We start from the raw sequence: 12,670 nt of genomic DNA on the forward strand, positions 1-12,670 counted from the left end.
CTGAGCATAGCACACATAGATAAGCTTTATGCAAATGTAAGTGGAATTAAAGCCGAGCCATTATGCTATTACAGTTCTAATATTGCAAATGAAATTCTTAAGGGTCCAGTCTATGCCATTCCAATTTTTAATTACAATATCACAAACCAGATATGGCACTGAGAGGTCAGGCGTTAGACAAGTGATGCAAATGATCACTATCACATACAAATCTTCCCTTTGAGGCACTTTGCTCACTGAATTTGGGGCGTGCTTACAGAGACACTCTGTTGTATGTTAGGTACCACAACTGCGCATTTCATCCACTGAGAGACTGCCGGAGGAGGGGATACGCATCATATATACCTAACCAACCGTCTTGTGGATCACTCTGCTGGTCGGAACCGATCACGGGGCACGCGTGTGCGGTGGATACGCCAGAGCGCTGTGATTCGTGGACTAATTGCGGGGCGCTTGCGGGAATACGAGGAGCATCTCTGTGCGCGAGAGGGAATAAATCTCGTTCTCCTGACCGTCTCCACATAGTCTTCGATTTAGAGGGCATTTATTTTGTACTAAAAGTGAGAGAACGATATCAGGAAAGATGTTGCCGACGACATTATGGGGTTAGAGGTGCCGAGATTCATCCCATCACTGAATATGGAGTAAAATCCCACGTCTTCTCTAATTTTGACTCGGAATACAGTGAACGGGAGCGCATCACGGTGACTCGGTGAGTTGATTCATTAGCTAGTATGCACTGCAAGATTATTCAAAGTTAAACTGTTAGCCCAAGTTTTATTCGAGATGCCAAATAATGTAAATTATACATTATCGATATATAATGAATAATAAATGATTAAATACGAAAATCAAGAGCAGTTTTACACATGGAAACCTGGCAACGACCCCTACGATTTCTAGAATGCAATGAACTGATAATTAATGGGAAGGAATTCAACGTTTCTGAGTCTGAAGAATCTTAACGATTCCTCTAGCAATCTTTAAGTCTACTTTTAAGGAAGACATAAGAGGAAATAAAAATAAATGCAATTCTTAATGAATTTAGCCTATAGCCTACTCGGCAGTCGATGCGATCACTGATTTCAAAAGAACAGATCGTATACTATTTAAACAGAATTCTTTCAAAAGGCGTTTAAACAGACTTTACAGACTTTTTTTTAGAGTAGGCTATTATATACCAAAAAAAAAAAAAAAAAAAAAAAAACACACAATGTGACATTCCATTCATTCAGTCAGTCATTTGATGCATACACGAGTTCATGTGTAGCCTATCAACACTGACATTTGAGTTTCAAGAGCTGTACAACATAGAATTAAAACGAACTTGCGCTTCAGAGATTAGTTCAACTCACAACAAACGAATCAGATCATTAGAGTCGTTAATCGTTGGGGAATCGGGCTATCCTGCTGCATTTTATTAACTGAAAAGAATCGGATCACAAAAATTAATCGATTTTTTTTTTTTTTTTTTTTTTTTTACTATAAAAAGAGAATCAGGAATCGTAAGCCTACTAAGATCATCGGAGGTTTTTTGATTCGCTAATCATAAACGCACCGTTCGAGAATCAATCCGACTAAACTGATCTAAACAAACTGATTGTGCGTGTGTAGTAGAATAGCCGGGGAATAGTATTTACTGGAGGAAAATCTGTCTCCGAAACCTCGTAGGCCTACTTTCAAAGCACTGAATTTAAGTGAGGACTTACTTCTTGATCGATGATGGACGTTCTTCAGGTGTGCAGGTGTGTGGTAGCGATAGCTCGTGAGTACTAGCTACATCCGCCATCTTGGCATGATTTCCCTTATGTTCTTTGACCTATGATAAGTCAAAAACAGTGCAAAACAATTTAATTGGCTGTTGTTAAACAAATTTAAACAGCTTTCTTTGGGGGAAAGTAAACACTTAAAACAAGCGTATTTTGCGGCCATTTTTAATTTTCGAATTATATGTGAATTCTGACAGCGCCTTATGCTTTTGTAGCAGCTGCACGTGTGATTTATTAGGTGAACTGCATACTGATCTCAGTCATGTAGGGCAGAAGATCACATGGGGCACACACATCACTCTTACTGCAGATAACCTCACATTTCCTCAGACTCAAGAGACAATGTATAAGGGATAAAAATAAAAACTGTCAGGTGCTGTTCTTCAGCATCTCCATTCTGATACTAGTCGCCCGTAACACAATTCTCTACTCTTATAATGCATCCCGCACAATAGAAGCTACATGTATATAATTCCATGAAGAGAAATTTCAAGGAATACTTCCATGCCCAGCCCATTTACTTTGTTCTAAATATATAATTGGTTAGATATTGTTCTTTTAAAAAGAAAAATAGAATATTACTTGTCTGCATGAAAAATCATTCTCTCTTTTGAAGGTCCTGTTGGAGCCAATTGTACACTAGTTGTTTAATCTAATTCCATACAGTAACCAGGAATGTCTGGAAACACCATGGAAATTAATTTGTCAAAAAATCTGAGAACCCCACAATTGTCAGTGAGAGGGTAAAACACATACTTGTGTAATACTTTTATGATAGTGATCTGATCTGGGTTGGTTGCTTTTGAAGTAAACCCTCAAACAAGTGTTAGGTGGATCAATAAACGATCAGCCTCTCCTCAGATCAGCCAACACTCCTTCTATCGCCTGGTTTATAATCTCACAAAGGTGTGACTAAGCTTTGAGAACTTTAGTGCCATTACGTATTGCAGGAGGGAGACAGAGAGAGGAAGGACTCACAGGAGAAAATACATTCGGCTCTCTATCCGCACCACATCTGCTATTCAAATAGGAATGGGATCCTTCTCTCGTGTGTTCATGTTTATTTATGGATGCATCTGGGATGCATGTCTCATCTCATTTTGTTGCTAACAAGCACAGCCAAATTAGAGGTGAGAACACTGGGAAACAGCAAAGTGCAGAATTCAGTCGAACCACTCCACAGCACAGCTTGGCTTCCTCCGAGACTATTTATTTCTCTCATTGTGGCGTATAAAGTTTATTTAAAGACAGACTAAAGATACATTTGAACATGTGGGAGGAATTCATTAGAGATGAAAGTAATGTTAGTTTATATAACAGAGTTTTTTTTCCCCCCCTCTTTCTTAATATCCATCTTTCGAATTCGCTTTTTGCAGTCTGGATCACAAACTTTTTTTCTCTCTTGTTATCTTTGTGCGTTTTCCCTATCTTTTTTTTTTTTTTTTAATCTTTCATTGAGGCCTAAAGGAAGAGTTCACCCCAAAATTAATTTTTTTTCATCATGTTCTCTAAACCCATGGCTTCCATACACTTCTTAGGAAAAGAAACAGAGAAGAAAGTCCATGGAGGAATTTACTTGGTGACGCTGTATTTTAAGTCTTCTGAATTCAAGTTGGTCATTTTTCAGCAATAATCTTCCCCTCCAGTGAACTGTTAACTGATCAAATCATTGAGTTAGGTAGTTGATCTTGAGAACCGGATCAGTCTGATTCATAAATGAATCTTTCTGAGTGATTTAATGCAACAGATCAAGCAACAGATTCTTGTAACAGATTCTATTCTTCTTCTTCTAATTTCACATGAATGCATATCGGTACCTACCAAATCAGTTATCTGCCAATATTAGATTTTTAAAAAATATATAATTATCAGTATTGTTGGTGTTAATCTCACCTAAGGTTAATCTTTAAAAACACTAATGATTTAATAACACTGTTAATCTTTAGCCAACACAGTAATCTGTAGCCAATCTCAAAATAAATGTTTCACACTGTACATTATAAGGTTGTGATGCTTAAATTCACACGATTTTCATTTCTAGTGTTTTATTTTTAATGTATTTTAACAAAATAGTAAATAATTGTAATATCAGCATTTGTATGGTTATCAGCCATAAAATAAAACTAATAATTTAGCTTTCTTTTTGAAGCTTGAAAGTTTTAGACCCCATTCATTGTTGCATAAAAAGAGAGGGATGGATCGCTGGCTGCCATGCCATCTTACTGTTAAGTGCACTTCCTCTCCTTGCCCCTCAACACTAGTGGTGGAAAGAGTAATGAAAATGTTTACTTAAAGGGATAGTTCACTTTGAAATTAAATTTTGGTATGTTTTAGCTTACCTCAAGGGCATCCAAGATGTAGGTATCTTTTTTTCCGCAGTAGTTTCAATTTTGATATTTTTAGGTCAAACCGTTCTTGTCTGTCAGTCATATAATGCAGGTCGATGGTCACTGTCTCAAAGAGCATGCATAGAGTCCAAATTAAAACAATTCCCCATCGTCCAAATTAAACAATTCCCCATCGTAAGTACACATTGATGGGCCAAGACACGAAACGAGCGGTTTGTGTGAGAAAACGAACAGTATTTATATCGTTTTTACCTCTTGAACACAGCCACGTCCAAGTGATCTGAGAGCGTTCAAGAGGTAAAAACGATATAAATACTGTTCGTTTTCTCACACAAACCGCTCGTTTCATGTCTTAGGCCATCAATGTGTACGTAAAATATCAAAATTGAAACTACTGCGGAAAAAAAGACACCTACATCTTGGATGCCCTTGAGGTCAGCTAAAACATACCAAAATTTAATTTCAAAGTGAACTATCCCTTTAAAGGTACAATATGTAAGAATTTTGCATTAAAATATCCCAAAATCTCAAGGCCAGTGTTATATATTTTGTTAAGTTGATTACTTACAATATCCCAAATGTTTCCAACTATTTTTAAATAATGAGAAAATTGCGTTTTTAACCAAGGAAACGGGGCGTTAGAGCAGGGGGGAGCTGGGAGTCGCCAGTCAATTGCGTCATATCCGCGTTACCCCCGGTTTCCGCTCGTACTGCGTGAAGTCCTGGACAAATGCGGAAGTTGTAGGCCTAGTTGTAGCGTCTATCAAGCAACAAACGTTGGCTTGTTTCGTGCTGTCGTTATGGAACACAATTATTATTTACTAATTGCAGCTGGTTCTGTCCACAAAGCATGCTTAATTTTATATTTTCCAAATGTAGCATTCGGTAATAGTTATGTTTATGCAAGGAAAGTATTATTGCTTTAGGTTTGTGTTTAGTTTATTGACATTGTTTATCACGTCTGGTGTTTATGGCCATGTAAATAAATATAGCATGTGTTATACATAAAGATTAATCAGTATTTTGGCAAATGATGTGGGCATGTTCGAATGTACTTTTACAACAATTGTTTAGAACACGTAAAACTGCGCATTCAACAATGAATTCGACAAATACAGTAACATCTATGATAACCAATTTAGTATTAAACCTTACTTTTCTTGCTGTTAATTCATTTTAATGAAATAAAAGTGTGATGAGGTTCAAGAGTCAGGAAGAAGACGGGTCGGCGTGACTTGGACTCGTACTTTATTAAAATAAAACAAAACAAACAAAAGTCGCGCACAACACGCATTCACCGTGGCGACGGCACAAAACAGTTCAAAAATGAGAGCTCGGATCCACCGGTTTTCTTTCTCTGCGTCCAATTTTCTCTGCAGTCTCTGATTCCAGCACAGTCTCTCCACGCCAATAATACTGCAAAAAGACACAGGTGTTCGTCATTTGCACTTGACATACTTACGTCCCGCTCGTCTTGACCGCGCTGAACCACGCCCCCCCTCGCCACAAAAAGCATGTCATTAAACGCAACATTTATAAAAATAGAACATCCATGAACATGATTTTTCGATTCCCGTCTGACTGATTTACATCCACGGTGGAGTTGAAAACAGTTCCCATCATTCTACGCTCCTTTACATCGTCATCAAGCTACGCCGTTGTTGTTGTTTGGAATGTGGCGCCCTCTAGCGGCAGAAAATGTTGCATATTGTACCTTTAAGTAAAAGCATTGCTACTTAAGAAACAATTCACTTGTTTCATGACTCAAAAAACATGACTCAAGTAAGAGTAAATAAGTAGTATGTTATAAAGCTACTCAAGTTACTACATTATAGTACTTAATGTGATTTTAAAGTGAAAGAAGACGTGAAAGGGAATTCAATTTGGCACTTGTGCGCTTTTTTTTGGTGCTGTGCACACATCCAAAGCGAGTACAGAGAGACGCCTCTCATATAGTGCACAAATGCTGAATTGATCATAAATATGCACAAAATTATGTCAAAATATCCTTGTATACACAGTCAGTTTTGTCTTTAGTGAAGGTGAACAGTTGGGAAAGAAAACACGCGTGTACCAGTATACTGGATCTGTGCATTTGGCCTTAAAATGACAGCAGTCTAGTCTATTTGAAAACTATGCAGTGTTATTTTACATTTGACATGTTTGATTTCAGTTTCTGTTCCTGAACTTTGTTCAGTAGCATTTATTTATTTTTGGGGGTAGTTTTGGTAAAACCATAGGCAAAAGTTCCTCATGAAAGTGTTCTGAAGGCTGCTGATTTGTGTTCATGGTATTCAGCTGCAACAAAATGTTTTACAAAAAGACACATAATAAATATGCTTGTTATCTAAACAGCATGCTATGTTTTGGAATTGTCTAAAGTAAAATCTACAGAAAACCACATTATCAATGAATCTCAAACTTATTTAATACAAATATACTGTATGTAACTTCAGGTTTAGTGAAAGAAAAAGATTGAGAAGATCAATGGTTCTGGAATAACAGAACCATGAAAAAGATCAGCACGGTACAGATAGCCCCACAAAATGTATTATACATAAAACATATTAGATACAAAAGTATAACTGGTTTTGTTAGTTATTCAAAGAATAAAGATTAAGACCACCCCCACTTTAAAAAAGAAAAAGAAAACAAATACATTTAATAACTGTTTAGAGTGAATGTTAAAAGAAAATGTGAGCAACATGCATGATGATGGTACAAACAGTTACAAAGAACAGGAGCAAGGTGAAGGTATTGTAAAGTGCTGTCAGGTTATCAATGATAAATGCCTCTTTCAATGATTTGGGTGTCAGATGTCCACAAAGTCTTGAATCTTGACAAAAGGATGGGAGCTGCGATAAGCTCAGGGTCGTCCATCATTTTCCCAAATCTCTTTTGGAGTCATTCTTGTAATGCTTGCATCAGTGACAAACATAATTTACTGGAGGCGTCCATTCTCTTCAGTTTTGCCCTTAGTGGAACACAGTTGGGAGCAAACATCCCATGGATGTTGCTCCCAGACTGTAAGACAGTGAGTGCAATGTAACAGGCTTCATCACTGCTACATACTCAGCCAGAAATGCAATCTCAGCTGGATTCAACCTAAAAGATCTTATATATTTATATGCAAACCAAGCTTTAGTAATAACCTTGATTTACAAATGCAAAATATTCAGTTAAATAACTAAGAGAGCAGCTCCACACACATTCCGAATCGCCTCCTCAACATGGTCTTGAATTATATGGACCACCGTTTCGACAGCCAGGTGTAGTGAACACCCCTGAGTTTGGTTTGTCTTATAAACTGCAGGTGGCACTCAGCGTCTACTACCTCAGAAGCTGCTGAAGATCTTGCAGTTTTGTTCCACATAGCATTGCACTTAGAAAAAGCAGAGCATTATGCTTTCTGTAGATCACATTCTGAGTTTCAGCTGCAGAAGCATAGCTATTGCCACTAGATTTAACAGTTGGCATGCACATTGCTGGTGTTTTGGAAGATGATATTCTAAAACAGAATCAGCTGCCAAAATGATAGTCTACTTCCTCTTCGTGTTCAGTGTCGTCATCAGTGTCATCATCAGCCTCAGTGTCAGCTACTGTCACGTCAGTCTCTTCAAAAACATTAGACCCACTGTCTGTAGTTGTTCTTGTCACGGATGCGAGATTGGCTCTGGATATAATCAAGGGTAGATGCAATCGAATGTGTGGCTCCCTCTGAGACGTTTACAAGCTAAAGCAGCAGATCTCCGGTCTACTGTCTCATCAATCCAGTGAGCAGTGACCCTGATGTAGCTTCTCTGCCTCACACTCCGACAGTCTGTTGTTGTTGACACAATCTCCACGTTTCTAAGCGTAGCTGTTATGGCTTTTCTGACATGCAAGCTTCTTGAATTCTCAAACGCACCAGTTAACCAGGGTCTTGAAGGCAGGTTGTTCAACTACTGAGAATGACTGAAGGCCTTCACAAATAAAGCTGATGACCAGCTTTTCTAGCGTGGTCCGATAATAAAACGATCTGGTCAATTCTGCATTGCTTGCTTGAAGATGTTGAAGATGGAGTCTCTTTTTTTTCTTCTTTTAATTCGTTGAGCAATGCAGTTTTCATAACCTTTAATTTTCTGTGGGTGCTTTCTCTGTAATGAAACATTTAACTTCATTAAATATTATTATGTACATTTTATATCATTTTTCTCAATTAAACTGATAATTTACAGGGAAACATTTAAAATCTAGCCTACTTGTTGAAAGTTTTATTCCTCTGATTGATAACTAATACTAGTGCAGGATAGGCAGTTGTTTAAACTATGCTAGCTATGTAGTTTTTTCAAGGCTTTTTTCATGATGATGAAATGTAATTAAAAAGCCCTATTTCAGCTTTCACAAAATTAGTACTTTAGAGTAATGCATGCCCTGTTTCATTTTGCCCTACAGGTTCTAGGTGAAGTGGCACATACTGTCCAGTAAGCGCGGTGAAGTCGCACTAAGTCATGTTGGATTTGTCAATGTCATGTTTCACTGCAGGACAACCCTTGACAAAGAGTGTTTATAAGCAATTAACAAGTAAACGGGTTCGGATCTACCAATTTTACAAATATAATTTACAGATAATCAAATTAATTCAATAAATTTTGGCTAACTTACTAACTTATTCTGCATATTTAACTTCAGCTTGCCCGTTTTCTAGTGACTTACCTCAATGGTTTGTGCAATTTCAGAGAGGAGTTGTGAAAGGCTGATATTTCCACATGCTTCGGCAGACAGAGTTTGCAGCTCATGAGAAAGCTTTTATCCTTACTGCCTCGGAAACTGAATAGCGGAGAAAGATGTGGCCAGGGATGCTTATCATCATCATAGGATCTGTTGGTCTCCTCTGCAGACATAGCCATTTCGCTGTATCTTTTTTCTCTCTTTTTTTTTTTTTTTGGCCAAGCCATACCTTATCGTTGGCTAGTGCCATGATTGGCTCATGAATCTTACAAACTTTACTGTTTCACTGAGTAGGATTAGAACAATGAGGGATGTTTTTTTTTTTTTTTTGTACTTTGTACTTTTGGTGAGAAATAAATGTGGCAAAGTTGAATACTTAGCTAGATTATTTCATGTTCATAGTCACCCTGGTGTGCTAATTATAATTTTTTTATATATATAAATGGGAATATACTTCAGAGATATTTTACTTATAAACAATTCTAGGGGTGGAAATAATTGTGGCCAACGTGTTTTGGAGTTTTGGAGATCCCATTTTATTTCAAAGAAAGGTTCGATTTTTGCAAATTTTTTGAATGGAAGATTAAAAGGATAAACAATGCAAATTTATTTTTACAGCCATCTTTGATCATATTTATCAGGGGTGCCAATAATTGACCTATCGGTAAGCCCCTCTCCTTGAACGCAGATGGGCCAATGGCAGTTGAATATCAGTTGCACAGGGACCGGAACTCGGACATCTTTAGGTTTCAGCGCCATAGAGAAATATTGGAAGATCCGATGCTCTCATCGTTTTGATGTATTTATGCTACAAAAATGGTAAAACGATGTGCCTGGGGTACTTGTAACACTGATTCCAGGTATCCTGAGAGGATGGGCATGGGTATTCATGTTTTGAATCACCGTTCTGTGCACGCGTTCACCAGCACGTTTCAAAAGTCTAAAAGGCTACATCTCCGCAATGCTTTATTCAGACCAAAATTGGTGTGTGTTATGACAACTAGCCTATGCCCTGATGATACCTGCCCAGTTTCGGCACAGTGCCTCTTAGCGGTGAGGAGAAAACCATAAACTGGTCTCTTTAGATTCGGTGCAGTATGCCAAGTCAAACAATACCCAATTTTGTGTGTCGGCCATTTTGAATTTTTTTGTAAAATGCTATCTGTTACGAACGCATGAACGTATCATTACTGAGTGTCTCAAAATTAAGGTGCTTAAATGGTTTCGAGACCCCAATCTTGTCATCAAAAATTATAATGAAATTTAAATACAAATAGCTTTTCATTAAGTTTTGCTATTGTAATGAAACGGGTCTTAATAGAATCCTTTGGTCATGCTGAGAACACAGATATTCGATTTCACCAAATTCGAACCATGCTGGCAGCAGATGGTCTTTCTGCCTTGAATTGCTATGGTTTGATGCATGGAACATGATTTATTACCATTGGCTAAAAGACAATACAGTCAACTTCAGCACATTGTTACAAAAGCTGATGATTTATAGCAGGAGTATGAAACCAGCTCCTACACCAAATGTTACTACCAAGCAGTTGATCTACAGTAGGATAATTATGATTAAAAGTATAATGCTAAGGTTCAACTGACACTTTTTCCCAAAGCATCTTAAAGCACACTTATTAAAGAGAAAATCCCCCTGGAGTAACCTAGGGTTAAGTGGCTTGCTCAAGAGCATGGCGGGGATGGTTTTAGGGGTTGTTCCCTCTAGAACTTCAGCTTGTCAAGAGATGACTGAGTTTGCCAAGTAGGACGTGTTCATTAATCAACATTAGTTTTTGGTTTTGGAACAACAGCCAATGTTTTTCAGGGCTGTCTGGATGGCAACTCAACAGATGAGAACCACTAGCCTACACCTAACCCTAAAATCTAATTGACTAAATTAATTTAGTTTATAAAAAATATGATGTTGATCTAGGAACACATTAGGACTTGCATAGACTAGTTGGGTAGTCGATTACTTCAACCACTAGTCAGCGCTGTCGGAAGTCATTGAGTTCTTAAGCGCGCAATGACCATTCTGCATCCTTGACATGTTGACAAGCTTGTTTTTCTTAATGCAAACCAATGAGCCATGACTACGACCTAAGAGCGTATGTGGCACGGGGGACGATGACAGCAATTAGACTACATGGATTTTGTCTTATTCTATCATGAACTATTTTGAACTGGTTGAGTGAAGATCTGATGAGAGTACAGATCCATTATTCTTTTTATACTGAAGACCTGTGAAATGTTATATGACGAGGCTAATGTTACATAATAGGCTAACTGGGCTAACTGTTAAAATTTGAATAAGGTATGCACATACGGTTCTACAAAAAAGACGTGGATGTTAAGGTTATAATGTTGCACAATTTTACAAACCCGTTATATTTTTACAATACATGAAAGAGAAATAATTGGGGCAAATATTGGGCGGACAATTAATAAACACTTGTTGACACAAACTATTACTTTTTATGTATTTTTTAAAAGCTAACATAAACCATGAGTACTGGGGTATTGTTTTGATAAGTAATCTACTAACTGAGGAATCAGTAGACGTCCTACTTGACAAAATCGCCTAACAATGTTAGAATCAGACTGACGTAGAATTTATTGCATAACCAACCACAAAATCACCATCTATCGTGGAATCTATTTTATAGCTTCAAGTGGGAGATTTACTCAATGATTGGCTCAATATATAGTTTTCATCATCAACCAGTGCTGGCCTATCATGCACCATAATGGGACCAACAGTGCTTGGCATGTTGATCATCTATGTAATACATTGTGTTAGTGGATTATAATTACATGTAGACCTCATGTTGCATGTTGGTCCAGTCCTCAGATCTTGACATGTATGTATGAAATCAGCATGAATACCCACATTTGATCCTTTACAATCATTTCTTGGGGCAAAACATATGCCTTTAACCACTTCTTATATCAAATATATATGCCAAAACAATGTTCATGCTAACCAAGTAGTGATCTCATTTACTGGTGCAATAGAAGCATGCAATGGTGCATAGCACTGTTGCTGAGGTGATGCCGCATTGCCTCATTATATTTGCCAGTCAAATGCTCATAATTTTGCTTAATAAGTTGGTTGGAAGCTGGTGTAAAAATCACACCCCAGCTCAGTTTTTTGGGAGGATCATGAGAGATTAATTCTAATTGCAATTCATGCCCTGTCTCTCGTGTTGCTGGATGTGACATGCAAGCTATTTGAAAACTACATCTATTTTTGTTAACCCACATTTTTTCAACAGAAATCTGCCCTTGAAATCCTTGCTGTGGGGTGTGAGTTGTCCTTTATTTTGTTGATGTGCCTGTTAGTGTACTTTTGGGGGGTTGCATGCAGGCATAAGCGTAATTTGCGGTTTGGACACCCCACCACTTTTTTTGCCATGGGTTGATATTGTCCTAACCACTTTTTTTAAACATCTCGCAGCACTGAAGTACGTAATACAAAATAAACATCTCTAGTTGATTAGCAATTTGTTCGTTAGTGTTAAATAATAGGCGCTCTGGCGGTGGAATGTGTTGTTTTTGAAATCATGCTGAGTGATTGTTGCCGCTGTTATCAGAGACGGAAGGCAACAGTGTTCTCTTGGCACTCATGAAATGCATGTCTTCACACAGACGAGCGCTTCAATATATCGCTTAACTCTCTATTCATTCCGGTGAAATCACAAAACAAAATGCACAAAACGTGATGAACATCTTTGGTTTTAATGAGAACAAATGTGACCCCAGAACCTCTGGCACTCTTAACAAAAATGCAACCACCAGTCAATTTGGACAAACAAATCTATAATCTACATATTCACTAATGTA

At 37.7% G+C, this 12,670-nt stretch overlaps 1 protein-coding gene across 2 annotated transcripts in view; it reads left to right on the forward strand.

The window, feature by feature from the left end:
* The first annotated feature begins 286 nt into the window (after nucleotides 1–286).
* Nucleotides 287–12,670, forward strand: part of cntn3b (contactin 3b) — a 66,754-nt gene continuing 54,370 nt past the window's right edge. For both annotated transcript variants that reach the window (XM_082190166.1, XM_082190167.1), the window contains exon 1: nucleotides 287–712. The gene's annotated coding sequence lies outside the window, so the exon portion shown is untranslated. The remainder of the gene's footprint in view (nucleotides 713–12,670) is intronic.

Source organism: Leuciscus leuciscus (genome assembly GCF_965113295.1).
Source record: "Leuciscus leuciscus genome assembly, chromosome: 14".
In the NCBI taxonomy this organism is placed as follows: domain Eukaryota; kingdom Metazoa; phylum Chordata; class Actinopteri; order Cypriniformes; family Leuciscidae; genus Leuciscus; species Leuciscus leuciscus.